This window comes from Lolium rigidum, chromosome 6 (assembly GCF_022539505.1).
Source record: "Lolium rigidum isolate FL_2022 chromosome 6, APGP_CSIRO_Lrig_0.1, whole genome shotgun sequence".
NCBI lineage: Eukaryota > Viridiplantae > Streptophyta > Magnoliopsida > Poales > Poaceae > Lolium > Lolium rigidum.
In genome coordinates this window covers 105,579,470-105,597,194 of record NC_061513.1, presented here as the reverse complement: position 1 = coordinate 105,597,194, position 17,725 = coordinate 105,579,470, and the positions used below count along the sequence as shown (strand labels likewise).

At 42.9% G+C, this 17,725-nt stretch overlaps 1 long non-coding RNA gene across 1 annotated transcript; it reads right to left on the bottom strand.

Moving 5' to 3' along the window:
• Window positions 1–14,081: 14,081 nt before the first annotated feature.
• LOC124659284 lies at window positions 14,082–15,709 on the bottom strand. The gene is made up of 6 exons (XR_006989528.1): window positions 15,592–15,709; window positions 15,318–15,506; window positions 15,117–15,215; window positions 14,786–15,039; window positions 14,604–14,679; window positions 14,082–14,487 (listed from the first exon to the last, which is right to left on the bottom strand). It is a non-coding gene; the product is annotated as an uncharacterized LOC124659284 (long non-coding RNA).
• Window positions 15,710–17,725: the final 2,016 nt, after the last annotated feature.

The following is a 17,725-nucleotide window of genomic DNA, read 5'->3' as shown; positions in this document are numbered from 1 at the left end:
TGGAGAGCTCAACACTATGCAATGATGCAAAGCAAGAACACTAGAGGTGTTCAAATCCTTCACTCTCAAATCCCACCAAAGCAACGAATGCTAGGATGAGATTGGAGAGGAAGAACAAGGGGAAAGTCAACCAAAGACTCCAAGATCTAGATCCCAAGAGATTCCCTCACTTAGAGAAGAAATGGTTTGGTGGAAGTGTAGATCTAGATCTCCTCTCTCAAATCCTCAAATATGAGCAAGAATGGTTGGAGGAATCAAGGGAGAGAGCAACTTCTTCAAATGCAACAATGGAGGTGAGAGAAAGGGGAAGAAGCTATTGCTCAAGGTGGAAGAAGGGCTATTTATAGTCTAGGGAGAAAAATAACCGTTGGGAAAGAAACGGGGTGAAAAACGCATAAAATTCGGGCAGAAAAAGAGGCCAGCCGGTTGCCAGGCCGGCCGACCGGCCTGGGCGCTGAGGAGCCCGGTCGGCAGCCCGGTCCGACCGGCCCAGCAACCGGGTGCGGCCGGTGGCGCACTGGGCGGCGGAAAGGCCTGAGGCCGCGCGGGGGCAGCCAGGCCGCGTGGGCCGGCGGCGGCCCAGCAGCGCATGGGCGGCGTGGAGCCAGGCCGCGCGGGGCGCGACGGGGGCGCGGGCCGGATGGGGCGGCGGCCCGGTTACGGTCCGGTCGGACCGGAGGGCTGGCTGGGCTGGCCGGTGCGTGGGCCGGTGGCCGCCCGGTCGACCGGGTGGGCCGGCGTGCGGCCCGGCAGGCCGGGCGGCAACCGGCTGCCTTCCCTCTTTCTTTCTTTCTTTTCTTTTTCTTTTTCCTTTTCTTTAATAACTATTGCTCCCGAACTCCGATTGACATGAAACAAATTCCGTTGGAAAGATAATAACAAATGCCATCCAATAGAAAGTGCAAACTCAAGAAATTGTAGGAGGGGATTTTATCATGAATATAAAAGGGTAGAACCTTATATCATGAATAACCGGTAAAATCACCCATCCTCGAAAACGCAATAGAAGATGCATGCGAACTCCGTTTTCGATGAACTTGGGCTTGTTGTAAAGCTAGCAACAAGCTCAAGAACCTCACATAGAGAAACACCAAGAAGCAATAAGGATATGCAAAGTATGCAAAGGGTTGAGCTCCCTAAGACGATGTGATCAAGTTATCCAACCGAAAGCCCCTCTTAATAGTGCGGCTATCTATCCTATAATCCGGTCTCCCAACATCCACCTTGAGACCGGTAAAAGGAAAACCTAGCAAGGCCATACCTTTGCCTTGCGCATCCCGCTTGACCTTGATGATAACTCTTCAAGCTTCACTCAAGCCGGAATGCCTCACTTGACCAATGTTGCTTCGTGAAGACTCACAAATGCTCCCCCATACACTATGATGGGAAAGCTCCATTGATACACATCTTCACTAGTCCATTATCACCAAATGGATGGCAAGCTTCAAGCATGTGATTCACTTGAGATGCTCATCTTGAACTTGCCCAACTCAACCTTGTATCTTCACATACACACATAAGATAGAGCATGGCTAATATTGAGTTCCACATAAGAACTCCATCTTCATTTCTTCTTATTGATCATATCACATATATATATCTTCATACCGATGATCTTGATGCCAATACACAAGATATACCTTTATCTTCATGGCATCCATACTTGAATCCAACACATGGAGAGCAAGTAGTACCTATGGAATATTCCTTCATATAAACTCACATGAAAACATTAGTCCATAGGGGTTGTCATTAATTACCAAAACCACACATAGGGGCAATGTACCCTTACAATCTCCCCCATTTTGGTAATTGATGACAACCACAATAAGAGGGTTTATATAATGAATATTAGTGACAAGTACGCAACTTATCCGAGAATAAGTTGTATACAAGAGGTTGTATTTGATATGGTCAATAACACAAAGCTACTAGCCCATATCAAAACCGGCTCTACTCACACAACTACAACTAATGCAAGGGATGTGAGTAGAACCAATATATATAGAGCAAACTCCCCCACAATGTATGCACGTGTGATGAACATGAATTCATTGCATACATTGTCAAGATTAACCTTTGGGACAATTTCCACTATATATATACAACCATGCAAGACATATAAATATGGAATGCATGAGAGGCAAAACACTTAAGCACAAACCAAACTTAAGTATAAAACCATTCCCTTAAACCCTCTAAACTTCTCCCCCATTGGCATCGATTGTCAAAATGGGTGAAAAATTTAGAAGGCCAATATAATGTGAGTTCCTCCCCAAAGTGTGCACTTCTCATAATTTGAGTGGAATCAAGTGCACATATCCAATGATGAATACTTGAAGGAAGTCAAACTATATTGAGGATCAAAGATTTCATAAAGATAACATGGTGAAGTGAGCTTCACCAAATAAAGCAAGCAATCAACGATCCAATTGGACGAACAAAGATATCATGATAAGAGAGATATAGTGCTCTAAATAAAAATAAGGAAGCTCCCCAAGGTTCGTGCATAATTTATAATGTTTGCATTTGAATACAATATGCATAAACATGGAATCCTCACTCCCTCTATATCATTTAGAACACAACCAAGATAGAGATAATATGCTTATCAAGAATAACTTGGGTCCAACAATTACGAGATATGAGTGCATGAAGAAAAACAAGTAAACCAAGCACTCATAAATCTTCTTTACCAACACCACTAAAAACAAAAGGGTAAAAGATGGTTGGCAAAGAACAAGGATATCAAGGTGATGGATTAACGCTCTCATGTATATAAGTTTCTAAAGTGGACATAGTGATCCATAAAGAAACATGCACACCCAAGAGGTTAAAAAAAATAATAAGATACGATATCCAAGATGAAGTCATAAAATATACCAAAGGATGTTTGCTTAAAAAGCATATATAGCCTATGGCTCCAATTTTCACTAGTGGTATATGAATGAGCTTCAACTAAGAGAATCTCAAAAACATCACAATTAACAATAAGGGAAGTAAAGCTAGTTGGAATGTTTTGAGAGAGGCAACAAGTATCACAAGTATGGATTTATTTCGCAATTTCATCAAAATTGCACATACGAGTTCTTTGAGGAATTGATATGCAATAAATTGCTAGAGGGCATATTTGGGTGGGTGAATCATGAACATGATTTATATGTATATATTCCCATCATATGCATCTTCTCGAATTACTCAAATGTACAATAATAAGTTTTCTTTAAAAAGGATTTTTCAAGAATCGCAATATTTTCGAAATAAATAATTTCATGCCAAGATGCAACCTACAAGAGGTTGGATGCTATAGGAGAATGCATGAATAAGATACTTGTTACCGAGATAGCAATGGCATGATGTAGTGGATAAGAGTTCATTCATCATCCTAGCTTGACTCCAATTATCATATGGTGACAACACCTTCCTTATAGATGAGACAAGACCTCCATTGCATCTCCAATGTACCTAAAACAACATTCAAGTACATCTTGGTCCCCAAACTCATTGGGTCCAAAATGGTTAGACTAACCACAATACATAGGATACACTCCATATCAATATGTGCATATTTATAGATGAAATTTGAATTTCATGCACATCTTAGCCGTTTAGGATTTGATGGAGTATACCCTATATAATGGATCGAAGAAAGAAAGCATGCTATAAATATAAATAAGTTGCATATAAGCACGCACAAAGACTTTTAAAGATCCAAGAAAGATATACTTTGGACAAAACACCAAATGAATTGAATAAGGCATAAAGGTGTGACCAAACAAATTTGTTGTCCAAATTATATCCAAGACGCAAATCACAAAGGATTTGTTCAACAAAGTTCAACAAATGAACTAAGAAGAGACCATTGAGCATAAAGGATGAAATAAAGCAAACATGCTCAAAGACTTATCTCATTCAACAAATAAAGCATAGAAGAAAGAATGAGATAGCAAAACTCCCAAAAAGAGCAAGGTTCGAACAAATAAACCAAACCCCCTACATTTTTCACAATGGCACAATGTACTGTAAGGAAAAGGTTTGTCTTCCAAAACAAACACTTGATATGAATCAAGAGAATTTATCAAAATATTTTTCAAAGGGACAAAGAAGACACGTGGGAGCAACAAAGATTTCTTGGAAATAAAATAAGTAAATAAGAAGCAATCCAAGGTGAAGATGATCCATGAATTCAACCACATACAAGGTTATCAATTGTCAAAGACAATGAGTATATTGGAAATAATTTCCGGTGGTGAATTTACAATGATAGTAAGGATCTACTTCACAATAAAAGGCATAGGATAAGTATATAGAATTAAGCACTATGCGCGGATTAAGATTCTTGATAGCTTCAATTAGTCAAACAATCACGCACGGCAATGATTAGAATAACTTGAAGCAAACGGTGTCCCAAATAAGATATAGAGATATGTATTTGAGGAAAACCGTACCAAGAATTTCTTAATCAAACAAGAATCCATAGGATGAGCCAATAAGAGCTTTTTAATAGAAGTGGAGCTTGTTTGAGCAAACATGCCACCTAGGAACAAGATAATTACGTGTATCAACTCCAAGTGGCATAACCTCATATGTTCACATTTTCTTAGGTTTGTGATATGTACAAAACATATTACTCCCCCATAATGTGATAAAACATTTCTTCTAAACAAGAGGCAACTAAAAATTCGACTAGAGATGATTAATGGACATTTAGAATTTGAATTTCTCATGAGTATGACACACCACATAGTGACTAGATAATCTTGCAATATCAATACTAAGTGGTGGTACCTGACAAAGGATTAACTTGTCAATGCCTACAGATTGTAGACTAGGGTTTTGCTAGAAGTAGAGGGCAAGTAGATCTCGAAGGTTTAGGCGAAAAGTACTCGGCGATTATGAAAACTAGGGTTGTGTTGACAGTAGATTCGATCCTTTCTTTGTCCCTCGACTCCCCCTTATATAGGAGGTGGAGCCGAGGGTTTTGTTTCATACAAGTTACAGAGTTCGGGACGGTCTCTAACTCATCCCGTCAGATTACAAATAACACTTTCTATTACAATTCTAGCTTTCCTTAATATATCTTGGTCTCCCGAATCTTCTTATTCTTCGAGTAGTGGGCCTTCAGTAAACCCCGGGTACCATCTTTGGCAGGCCCATTGGGGATGCCTATGTCAGTACCCATGTACATACATTTTAAAGAAAGAGAGATGCACAATGCATATCACTCCCCCAAAATGGGATGTTCCATTAATCACTCAAAGAGAGCCAAATAAGATATTATCAAGATGCATTAGGCTCAAAACAATACACTAGTATATGGTGAGTCAAACAATCATACTTGAATACACAAGATAGGCAAGTAAGACTCAACACATACAAATACATATTTGATACAAAACCAAACATGCAAAGGGGCAAGTAACTTACAATGAATATGAAGAGTTGAAGTATAAGTTACCGCAAGGAGGAACATTGGTTATAAGATATAGATAATGATCCATACGACTTGGCTTGGTCAAAATATAATATATGAAGATCCCTAAATTCTTCATGAATTAGCCAAGTCTCCAATGACCTCCATATGTACCTATTGATCACGTTTGAGCTTGTTGGTCCCCAACCAAGTTGGGTCCTAAGAGGTTAGTCACAATAGGCTTGGCAACCCAAATGGTTCTTTTCTTAAAACCACTTTGAGTTCCAACAAACTTGGCAAACACATTGCCATCCTTATCCTTACCAAGAGAATAATCATTATCAACAATGATAGGGTTGGATAAGGTACCACTTAAACATGAAGAAGCAAAGTGTCCCTTCACACGGCATAAGTAGCAAGTGTTCCCCTTTCTCTTCTTTATTGATTTCTTCTCTTGGGGAACAATATGTTGATTCTTCTTGGGAAGTGGCCTATCTTCAACTTGAGGTCGAGCATGAGCTTGACCTTGACCTTGTGGCCGTTTCCCTTGTTGTTTCTCACTCAAGTGCTTCTTCTTCTTTAATGGGCATGATCTAACATGATGCCCTTCAACCTTGCACTTGAAGCAAACCAACTTGGCCGGATCCTTGACTTTGTCTTGGCCCTTATTCTTGTTGCTCTTGCTCTTGGACTTGTTCTTGTTGTTGGAGTTGAATCCAAGCCCACTCTTGTCATTGGGGGATTGTTGCACACTTAGCATCTTGTCAAGTGCGGATTTCCCTTCATGACGCTTTTCCAAGTCTTTCTTTAAAGAAAGGACTTGGGCCTCGAGCTCTTTGATTTCCTCTACATGGTTAGTAGAAATACAAGTACTAGAGGAAGTAGAAGCTTCATTGTTAGAGCAACAAGGCAAAGCAAGTAATCCAACACAAGGTGTATCACTAGTTTGACTAGATGGATTACAAGGACTAACACATGGCAATTTAGCATTTGTAGTAGAGATTGTGCTAATGTCCATATGAGGCTCACAAGATGTTACCTTAGTGATACTAGCCTCATGAGCTAACTTTAGCCCATCATAGGAAATTAGAAGGTCATCATGAGAGCCCTGATGCGCGTAAATGTACACGTCCGTTGGGAACCCCAAGAGGAAGGTATGATGCGTACAGTAGCAAGTTTTCCCTCAGAAAGAAACCAAGGTTTATCGAACCAGGAGGAGCCAAGAAGCACGTTGAAGGTTGATGGTGGCGAAATGTGATGCGGCGCAACAACGAGGATTCCGGCGCCAACGTGGAATCCGCACAACAAAACCAAAGTACTTTGCCCCAACGAAACGAGTGAGGTTGTCAATCTCACCGGCTTGTCTGTAACAAAGGATTAACCGTATTGTGTGGAAGATGATTGTTTGCAAGAAAACGAGTAAAACAAGTATTGCGAGTAGATTGTATGCTATGTAAAGAATAGGACCGGGGTCCACAGTTCACTAGAGGTGTCTCTCCCATAAGATAAAAGCATGTTGGGTGAACAAATTACGGTCGGGCAATTGACAAATAGAGAAAGGCATAACAATGCATGTACATGATATGATAAATATAGTGAGATTTAATTGGGCATTACGACAAAGTACATAGACCGCCATCCAACCGCATCTATGCCTAAAAAGTCCACCTTCGAGGTTATCATCCGAACCCCATTCGGTATTAAGTTGCTAAGCAACGGACAATTGCATTAAGTATGGTGCGTAATGTAATCGACAACTACATCCTTAGACATAGAATCAATGTTTTATCCCTAGTGGCAACGAGCACATCACAACCTTAGAACTTTACATCACTCGTCCCGGGTGTCAATGAAGGCATGAACCCACTATCGAGCATAAATACTCCCTCTTGGAGTTAAGAGCAAAAACTTGGCCAGAGCCTCTACTAATAACGGAGAGCATGCAAGATCATAAACAACACATAAACAATAGATTGATAATCACCATAACATAGTATTCTCTATCCATCGGATCCCGACAAACACAACATATAGTATTACATATAGATGATCTTGATCATGTTAGGCAGCTCACAAGATCCAACAATGAAGCACAACAAGGAGAAGACGACCATCTAGCTACTGCTATGGACCCATGGTCCAGGGGTGAACTACTCACTCATCACTCCGGAGGCGATCATGGCGATGAAGAGTCCTCCGGGAGATGAATCCCCTCTCCCGGCGAGGTGCCGGAGGCGATCTCCTGAATCCCCCGAGATGGGATTCGCGGCGGCGGCGTCTCTGGAAGGTTTTCCGTATCGTGGCTCTCGGTACTGGGGGTTTCGCGACGGAGGCTATTTGTAGGCGGAAGGGCAACGCGGGGGGCCACACGAGGGCCCCACACCCTAGGTCGGCGCGGCCAGGGCCTGGGCCGCGCCGCCCTATGGTGTCGGCGCCTCGTGGCCCCACTTCCTTCCCTCTTCGGTCTTCCGGAAGCTCCGTGCAAAAATAGGACCCCGGGCGAAGATTTCGTCCAATTCGAGAATATTTCCTTACTAGGATTTACGAAACCAAAAACAGCGAGAAAACATCAACCGGCTCTTCGGCATCTTGTTAATAGGTTAGTTCCGGAAAATGCATAAATATGACATATAATGTGCATAAAACATGTAGGTATCATCAATAAAGTGGCATGGAACATAAGAAATTATCGATACGTTGGAGACGTATCGGCATCCCCAAGCTTAGTTACGCTCGTCCCGAGCGAGGTAAAACGATAACAAAGATAATTTCCGAAGTGACATGCCATCATAATCTTGATCATACTATTTGTAAACATATGTAATGAATGCAGCGATCAAAACAAAGGTAATGACATGAGTAAACAAGTGAATCATAAAGCAAAGACTTTTCATGAATAGTACTTCAAGACAAGCATCAATAAGTCTTGCATAAGAGTTAACTCATAAAGCAATAAATCAAAGTAAAGGTGTTGAAGCAACACATAGGAAGATTAAGTTTCAGCGGTTGCTTTCAACTTATAACATGTATATCTCATGGATATTGTCAACATAGAGTAGTATAACAAGTGCAATATGCAAGTATGTAGGAATCAATGCACAGTTCACACAAGTGTTTACTTCTTAAGGTGGAGGGAGATAGGTAAACTGACTCAACAATAAAAGTAAAAGAAAGGTCCTTCAAAGAGGAAAGCATCGATTGCTGTATTTGTGCTAGAGCTTTTATTTTGAAAACATGAAACAATTTTGTCAACGGTAGTAATAAAGCATATGAGTTATGTAAATTATATCTTACAAGTTGCAAGCCTCATGCATAGTATACTAATAGTGTCCGCACCTCGTCCTACTTAGCTTGGACTACCGGATCTTTGCATGCCATGTTTCAACCAAGTGTCACAAAGGGGTACCTCCATGCCGCATGTACAAAGGTCTAAGGAGAAAGCTCGCATTTTGGATTTCTCGCTTTTGATTATTCTCAACTTAGACATCCATACCGGGACAACATGGACAACAGATAATGGACTCCTCTTAAATGCGTAAGCATGTAACAATGATTATTATTCTCATATGAGATTGAGGATATATGTCCAAAACTGAAACTTCAACCATGATTCATGGCTTTAGTTAGCGGCCCAATGTTCTTCTCTAACAATTTTGCATGCTCCAACCACTAAAATGATAGATCCTTCGGACAAGACGGACATGCATAGCAACTCACATGATATTCAACAATAGTTGATGGCGTTCCCCGAAGCATGGTTATCGCACAACAAGCAACTTAATAAAAGATAAAGTGCATAAGTACATATTCAATACTACGATAGTTTTTAAGGCTATTTTGTCCCATGAGCTATATATTGCAAAGGTGAATGATGGAATTTTAAAGGTAGCACTCAAGCAATTTACTTTGGAATGGCGGAGAAATACCATGTAGTAGGTAGGTATGGTGGACACAAATGGCATAGTGGTTGGCTCAAGGATTTTGGATGCATGAGAAGTATTCCCTCTCGATACAAGGTTTAGGCTAGCAAGGTTATTTGAAGCAAACTCAAGGATGAACCGGTGCAGCAAAACTCACATAAAAGACATATTGTAAACGTTATAAGACTCTACACCGTCTTCCTTGTTGTTCAAAACTCAATACTAGATATTATCTAGACCTTAGAGAGACCAAATATGCAAATCAAATTTTAGCAAGCTCTATGTATTTCTTCATTAATGGGTGCAAAGCATATGATGCAGGAGCTTAAACATGAGCACAACAATTGCCAAGTATCACATTATCCAAGACATTTTAGAATTACTACATGTAGCATTTTTCAATTCCAACCATATAACAATTTAACAAAGAAGAAACTTCGCCTTGAACATTATGAGTAAAGCCTAAGGACATATTTGTCCATATGCAACAGCGGAGCGTGTCTCTCTCTCACAAAGTGAATGCTAGGATCCATTTTATTCAAACAAAAACAAAAACAAAAACAAACCGACGCTCCAAGTAAAGAACACAAGATGTGATTGAATAAAAATATAGTTTCGAGGGAGGAACCTGATGATGTTGTCGATGAAGAAGGGGATGCCTTGGGCATCCCCAAGCTTAGACGCTTGAGTCTTCTTAAAATATGCAGGGGTGAACCACGGGGGCATCCCCAAGCTTAGAGCTTTCACTCCTCTGATCATAGTATATCATTCTCCTCTCTTGACCCTTGAAAACTTCCTTCACACCAAACTTCAAGCAAACTCATTAGAGGGTTAGTGCACAATTAATAATTCACACATTCAGAGGTGACACAAAAATTCCTTACACTTTTGGACATTGCATAAAGCTACTGGACATTAATGGATCAAAGAAATGAATCTAACATAGCAAAAGAGGCAATGCGAAATAAAAGGCAGAATCTGTCAAAACAGAACAGTCCGTAAAGACGAATTTAAAGCTGGCACCAGACTTGCTCAAATGGAAAAACTCAAAACTAATGAAAGTTGCGTACATATCTGAGGATCACGCTCGTAAATTGGCAGATTTTTTCGAATTTTCTACAGAGAACTGTGCCCAGATTCGTGACAGACAGCAATGCTGTTTCTGCGCAGCGATCCCAAATATAACATCAACTTTGACATAGAAACTTTACTTGGCACAAAAACATGATAAGGAGAGGTTGCTACAGTAGTAAACAACTTCCAAGACTCAACAAAACAAAAAATTGTTGTAGTAAAAACATGGGTTGTCTCCCATAAGCGCTTTTCTTTAACGCCTTTCAGCTAGGCGCAGAAAGTGCAAATCAAGTAACATCAAGAGTAGAAGCATCAACATCATTACCAGGGGTGTTGGGAGTTTTCTCAACCAAGCATAGTATATTTGATATATAAGTTTTAGCGTCTCCCTTTTCATTAGTCTTAGGCTTGCTACTCTCATCGAACAAATTTTCAGGAACAAGCCAAGCATAGTTATTTTCTAGTGCATCATTCATAGCTAGGAGTTTACATGGTATTGGTGCTTTGATCTCCCCACCATCATTAATATTATTAGTGTACCTTATTCTATCCATGTCCATTTTTTCAAGGAGACCAATAAAATTGGTATGAGAGCCTAGCATATTAAATTTAGCAAAAACCTTTCTAGCCTCTCTTGCTAGACCACCAAATTCTCTAAGAAGGGTTTCTAAAACAAAATCTTTCTTTTCCCCCTCTTTCATATCACCAAGTGTAAGAAACATGTGTTGGATTATAGGATTGAGATTAACAAATTTAGTTTCCAACATGCGAACTAAAGCAGCAGCAGCAATTTCATAGGTAGGTGCAAGTTCTACCAGGTGTCTATCTTCAAAATCTTCAGTAATACTAACATGATTGAAAGTGTGGATTTTGTACACCCAAGCATGGGTGTGGGTGTACTCTTTGCCGTTGATTGAGGCCTGGAGATTCGTGCTTAGGCTGGCAGGGTGAAATATTTTCCTCCACTTCTCTCATTTTCATGTCACGTCGGTAGCTTCTTTTCTCCCGGCTTTTTGCCGCGCGACACGGTACCTGCTGTTCGTGTCGGGGACAGGAGACGTGCTGACTATCAGAAAGTACTAGGGTCCCGTCCTCCATCCCAACCTCTCTCCTCCGTGTTTCCTCATGCTGTAGCCACCGGCGTCGCAGGGAGTTGTCGACACCGCGTCGCAGGGAGTACATCCAACTCGACACCGCGCCGCCGACGCGCATAAAGCTCTCGCCTTCGCCGTCCCTGTGCGCCGTCGCCGCTGTCGCCAGGGAGCCGTCCACGCCGCCGACGCGCCGTGCGCCATGCGCCGCCAATGCGCAGATAGAGCCTTCGCCGAGCGCCGCCCCCGTGCGCCGTCGCCGCCATCGCCAGCGGAGCCATCCGCGCCGCCGACGCGCAGATAGAGTACGTCCTCACCATGCGCGTCCCCGTGCGCCGTCGCCGCCATCGCCAGCGGGCCGTCCACACCGCGCCGCCGACTTGCAGGTACAGTTCGCCGTCGACCTGCGCCGTGCGTGGTGCGCCGTGCGCCGTTGCCGTCTCCCCATTTCCTTAGAGATTGTACTAACGGCCATGCGTGTTTGCGTGCAGGCAAGCCGCAGGGGCAATAACAGCGCGGACTGTTCCCCAAAGTTTGGAAGGGGATGAATCCTCAAGTTTCTTCTCCCCTGTACCCGAGTACATCGGCTCGCTGATTCCTCCTCCGGGCACTGCGCAAGGTGGCGAATCGAGCGTCCCCGCCCAAGCAGGCAACACCGTCGCCGAGGGAATAGGTGCTGCAGGCTCTGGCTTCGACGCCGTGTCCGGGGAAGAAGGGTTGAGTCACGAAGGGTTCGGCACTTCGGCGGCGACGAGCTGGGCTGCAGCATGGACGAGCGCCTGTCTCCAGATGTCGACGGTGCCGCTGCCCCATGTGCTACAAGCGTCTGCGTCCAAGAGGGGGCCGGCGACGATGATGACGCCAGGATCGGGAAGTCGAGTTCAAAAACAAAAAAAAGTAAGATCATACAGCCTGTACTATTATGTCAATTCCAATTCACTGCAAGATTCAAGTAGCGTAGCAAATTTTATGAGGCGAAATAATCAAAGCATGGGCTTCCGATTTCCGCTCTGTACCACTTCATCCGGCTTTTCTGCTTATATCGCGTTGCATCTTTTGTAGACAAAAACTATTCGTACATGCTTCAATTTTCTGCCCAGATTTCTGCCCAGTTTTTGCGCGGCGAGACATGCTTTTTTGCTTTTAGTAGATGATGTTGTGATGCTGCATACACCAACAAAACAACCCGAATGGCATCTTGTAGACATAAAACTGTAAAGACATGCTTCGATTTCCTGTCCAGTTTTGTGCGGAGACATGCTTTTTTTTTTTGCTTAGTAGATGATCTTGTGAATTCACTCATTAAGCTTTTGCGATCGTGTTCGTATGTACTCCCTCCGTTCCTTTTTAATTGACTCGGATTTAGTACAAACTTGTACTAAATTCGAGTCAATTAAAAAAGAACGGAGGGAGTAGGTTTAGAGGTCGGAAAGGATCTGATGTTTGAGTTGGGCCACCTAGAGATATTGAAGCAGTGGAATTGCTTTCAGGTTTGATATTGATCCTGAAGGTAGAATAAAGAATCTCATATGGACATCTGGTCGAAGCAGGCGGCAGTACACATGCTTTGGCGATGTTGTTGTTTTTGACACAACTTACACCACAAATCTTTACAAGATGCCATTCGGGTTGTTTGTTGGTGTCAATAACCACTTCCAGACCGTGATATATGGTGGTATCCTCATGTCAGAGGAGACAATAGAAGGATTCAATTGGGGATATACAGAATTTGTATCTCTTATGGGAGGCAAAGCTCCATTAACAACGTTGACTGGTACTGTATTGCAACCCTGGTGTCCATTTTTTCGCACAACAAAAATTCAAATGTTGGTGTTCTTCATTTGACATACTTGTCACTGTCTTTTTTTGGCAGATCAATGCCGGGCCATGGAGGTGGCTATCGGCATGACTCTTGCCAACACTGCATCCCAGACTGGTGGTGTATCTAAGAAGACTATAATTACTTTGTTATGTATTTGCTTGCTCCAATTTGGCTTGTAATCGAAATGGTAGTTTCCTAAGATTATTGTGAGCTGGACCATACTCGGTATGGCTCTTTTGAATGTATTACCAGACTGGTGGTGTATCTAAGAAGACTATAATTACTTTGTTATGTATTTGCTTGCAAAAATGTTGTGAGATCGGGGGTTTCCTCTTGGTTTGAAAACTGGGAAGAAAATATCTGCCCCTCTCGTCCTTTACCTCGAGTATTGGCTACAGGATGTAGCACAAGATAAAGTATAGCAGGTGGCCAAACAATACTGCGGGAGAATGGTATGTTCATCTCCGTATGCATCTGGCAAATGAAAAAAATCTGGTATCAGTCGTGTACAGGATGTACGGTATCGGGTGTTTCAAACAATGCCAACATGATTTGAAACATGGGAAAAAAGCTCCATACTAATCATGCCCTGTGAAAAAATGTTCCATGCTAAACAGAACTCATATTTGGTGTACTGTGATCCGTATGGTTAGGAGTCTTGTACTATAAAAAATGTTTCACCTGGCAGAAAGTCTCTTGGGCACACTGAACATCAGAGGTATAATGTGTCTGTGGTCTACATAAGAGTCTACATAAAGTTCTAATCCAAACGCTGAGTATTCAGCCCATTCTTGTAATAACAAAAATGTGATTCCCCTTGAAGACATTCAAAATAATAAAAACATCACATGGCTTGGCGGATTCAACTTGATCCGAATTTGGCTTAAAACATAATTGGAGCAGTAGGTTCAAAAGATCATTCGGCCGGGAGACAGGTTCTCACATTACAAAGCACACATCGTACAGTTTCAGGTCAGCACGATAGTCCTAACAACACAAAACAACTCCAGCCCACCCCAGCACAGTAAGGATCATCTTAGTATGCCGGGTAATGTCTTTGGTGTCTAGTCCTCAATAGTGTGGACGAAGATTGATGGTACCTTCCCTTTGTTCTCCTTGATGGACATCATTTCATATAGCATGTTCTCTGAACTGGTTGATAGCCTCCTGCAGTATTACCGAGTGTCAGACTCGTCGCATGAGCAATATGAGATTTTATACCTTACAGTGTACATATAAGGTGGAATGATGCTGTGTACAGAGCTGAACAGTTTGTTGCTTACCGGAGTGGGTTCATCAGTAAACTTTTTTCCGTCAAAGTTGATGAGGTTGAACAATGTGTAGAGCCCAGACTACTCTCTACATTTAAAAAAATGTAACATACTGGTGAATAGGATGCAATATATAGCAAGTAAAAGTAGAGCTCGGTAGCAAATTTATGTCCAGGGGAACAAAGAAGGATTACAGGCTGGCTGTCAAACTGTCACTTTTAACCACAGAGATGCTTCATTTCTCCCATTCCGGGTTCCATCCGTCGAAAAAAAGCTCTATGCAGTTGGCGAGGGCGGCATGCAGCCTCTCGATTGTGGGGCGATTTGCCTCAAGTGTTTCATCCTCAGATGTCGTGGCGGACATGGGGCCCAATATGCTGGTTTTCTGCATTTTCATGTCCCACGCGTATGCACACCATGATCTTGGACTACGGAGATGGATCATTATCTGCAAGTTAGTGGTGATCATTAGCATGGCCAAGAATTGTATGTTTTATTGGCAGAATATCAAATGAACTCCGTTACCTGGCGACATCTATGAATTTCTGACTCAGACCCCCCAAGTGTGAGCTGGTTCCGGACTGGTGCATTTTCTGAAGGATTGGCATTTCCAAGGACATGCATCTGGTGTGGAAAAAAAGAGAACTGAATTATTTTCTGTCAAAATATCATACTGTCAGCCAACTACTAGATGCGAGTAACAGAATAATGAGAATGTGCATGTACCGCAAAGTCAGATTCCAAAATTAGCCTGAAGATGAGACCATCTAGGTACATCCCCGGTCAAGTTGCTGGATGTGGCGGATGGCAATATCGAACACATCATAACCCCGACATTATTTACAGGTGAATGCAATTTGCATGACCAACCCTTCGATCTTGATGTACCTTGGATGGTTGTGAACCAACCATGTTCTGTCCATATTTTACAGAATGTAAGCCCCAGGAAAAATGAGGAAAATCTTATTCAAGTATGAGCGACATAGGATTGACGGTGTACCTTTCTAATTCAGTAGATGCTGTTGTGGAGGGGAGAGCCAGTCATACAAGCTGTGTGTTAGCTCTTAGTCTCGTGCAGGATGTTTGACACCAATTGCCCATGGGGATCGCATCCTCCAGCGGAGCCGCACCCGCCGCCGCCCCCGCCCCCGCGGCCCCATCCTGCGGCGGAGCCGCACCCGCTGCCGCATCGGTCCCCGCCGCCGCATCCTACGGCTCTGGCGCTTCCGCCGCCGCCCTTGAATCCGGCGCCGCCGCCTCCGCCGCCGGTGCTGCTGCGCAGCGTAGACTGCGACATGCTGCTGCTCCGGTTGAGAGTGGAGAGATGATGGTGGACGAGAATGGAATCGGGAGGAGCGGCTGCTGTCGGCCGTGTCGGGTGAGAGGGGAGACGCAGCAGCGGGATGGTGGACTCAAAGCCGTGTCTGATGGCTTTCTGCTACTGTTTAAGGGACCCACCAACTTTACAGAAAAGAGGGAAAAAGAGCAAATAACTTCTCTCACCTAGCATCTTTGTCCGAATCTCAAAGCATCCAACGGCTTCGGTAACACCCACACCCATGCTTGGGTGTACAAATGTATTTCCGTTGAAAAATTCTTCTATATTATTTCTCCCAACTATGGACCCATGTCCTACCGGTATGTCTTTTGTGGTAAAATTAAAAGGAAACATGATGCAATAAGCAAAAAGTAAACTAGGCGAATAAAGTAAAGACAAGTAACTAATTTTTTTTGTGTTTTTGATATAGAGAGCAAGACAGTAAATAAAGTAAAACTAGCAACTAATTTTTTTGTGTTTTGTTTAGGTGCAGCAAACAAAGTAGTAAATAAAATAAAGCAAGACAAAAACAAAGTAAAGAGATTGAGAAGTGGAGACTCCCTTGCAGCGTGTCTTGATCTCCCCGGCAACGAGCGCCGGAAAACGAGCTTGATGCGCGTAAATGTACACGTCCGTTGGGAACCCCAAGAGGAAGGTATGATGCGTACGGTAGCAAGTTTTCCCTCGAAAGAAACCAAGGTTTATCGAACCAGGAGGAGCCAAGAAGCACGTTGAAGGTTGATGGTGGCGAAATGTGATGCGGCGCAACAACGGGGATTCCGGCGCCAACGTGGAATCTGCACAACAAAACCAAAGTACTTTGCCCCAACGAAACAGTGAGGTTGTCAATCTCACGGGCTTGCTCGTAACAAAGGATTAAACGTATCGAGTGGAAGATGTTTGCAAAGAAAACGAGTAAAACACAATTGCGATAGATTGTATGCTATGTAAAGAATAGGACCGGGGTCCACAGTTCACTAGAGGTGTCTCTCCCATAAGATTAAAGCATGTTGGGTGAACAAATTACGGTCGGGCAATTGACAAATAGAGAAAGGCATAACAATGCATGTACATGATATGATAAATATAGTGAGATTTAATTGGGCATTACGACAAAGTACATAGACCGCCATCCAACCGCATCTATGCCTAAAAAGTCCACCTTCAGGGTTATCATCCGAACCCCATTCGGTATTAAGTTGCTAAGCAACGAGACAATTGCATTAAGTATGGTGCGTAATGTAATCGACAACTACATCCTTAGACATAGAATCAATGTTTTATCCCTAGTGGCAACAGACACATCACAACCTTAGAACTTTCCGTCACTCGTCCAGGTGTCAATGAAGGCATGAACCCACTATCGAGCATAAATACTCCCTCTTGGAGTTAAGAGCAAAAACTTGGCCGAGCCTCTACTAATAACGGAGAGCATGCAAGATCATAAACAACACATAAACAATAGATTGATAATCACCATAACATAGTATTCTCTATCCATCGGATCCCGACAAACACAACATATAGTATTACATATAGATGATCTTGATCATGTTAGGCAGCTCACAAGATCCAACAATAAAGCACAACAAGGAGAAGACGACCATCTAGCTATCGCTATGGACCCATGGTCCAGGGGTGAACTACTCACTCATCACTCCGGAGGCGATCATGGCGATGAAGAGTCCTCCGGGAGATGAATCCCCTCTCCGGCAGGGTGCCGGAGGCGATCTCCTGAATCCCCCGAGATGGGATTCGCGGCGGCGGCGTCTCTGGAAGGTTTTCCGTATTGTGGCTCTCGGTACTGGGGGTTTTG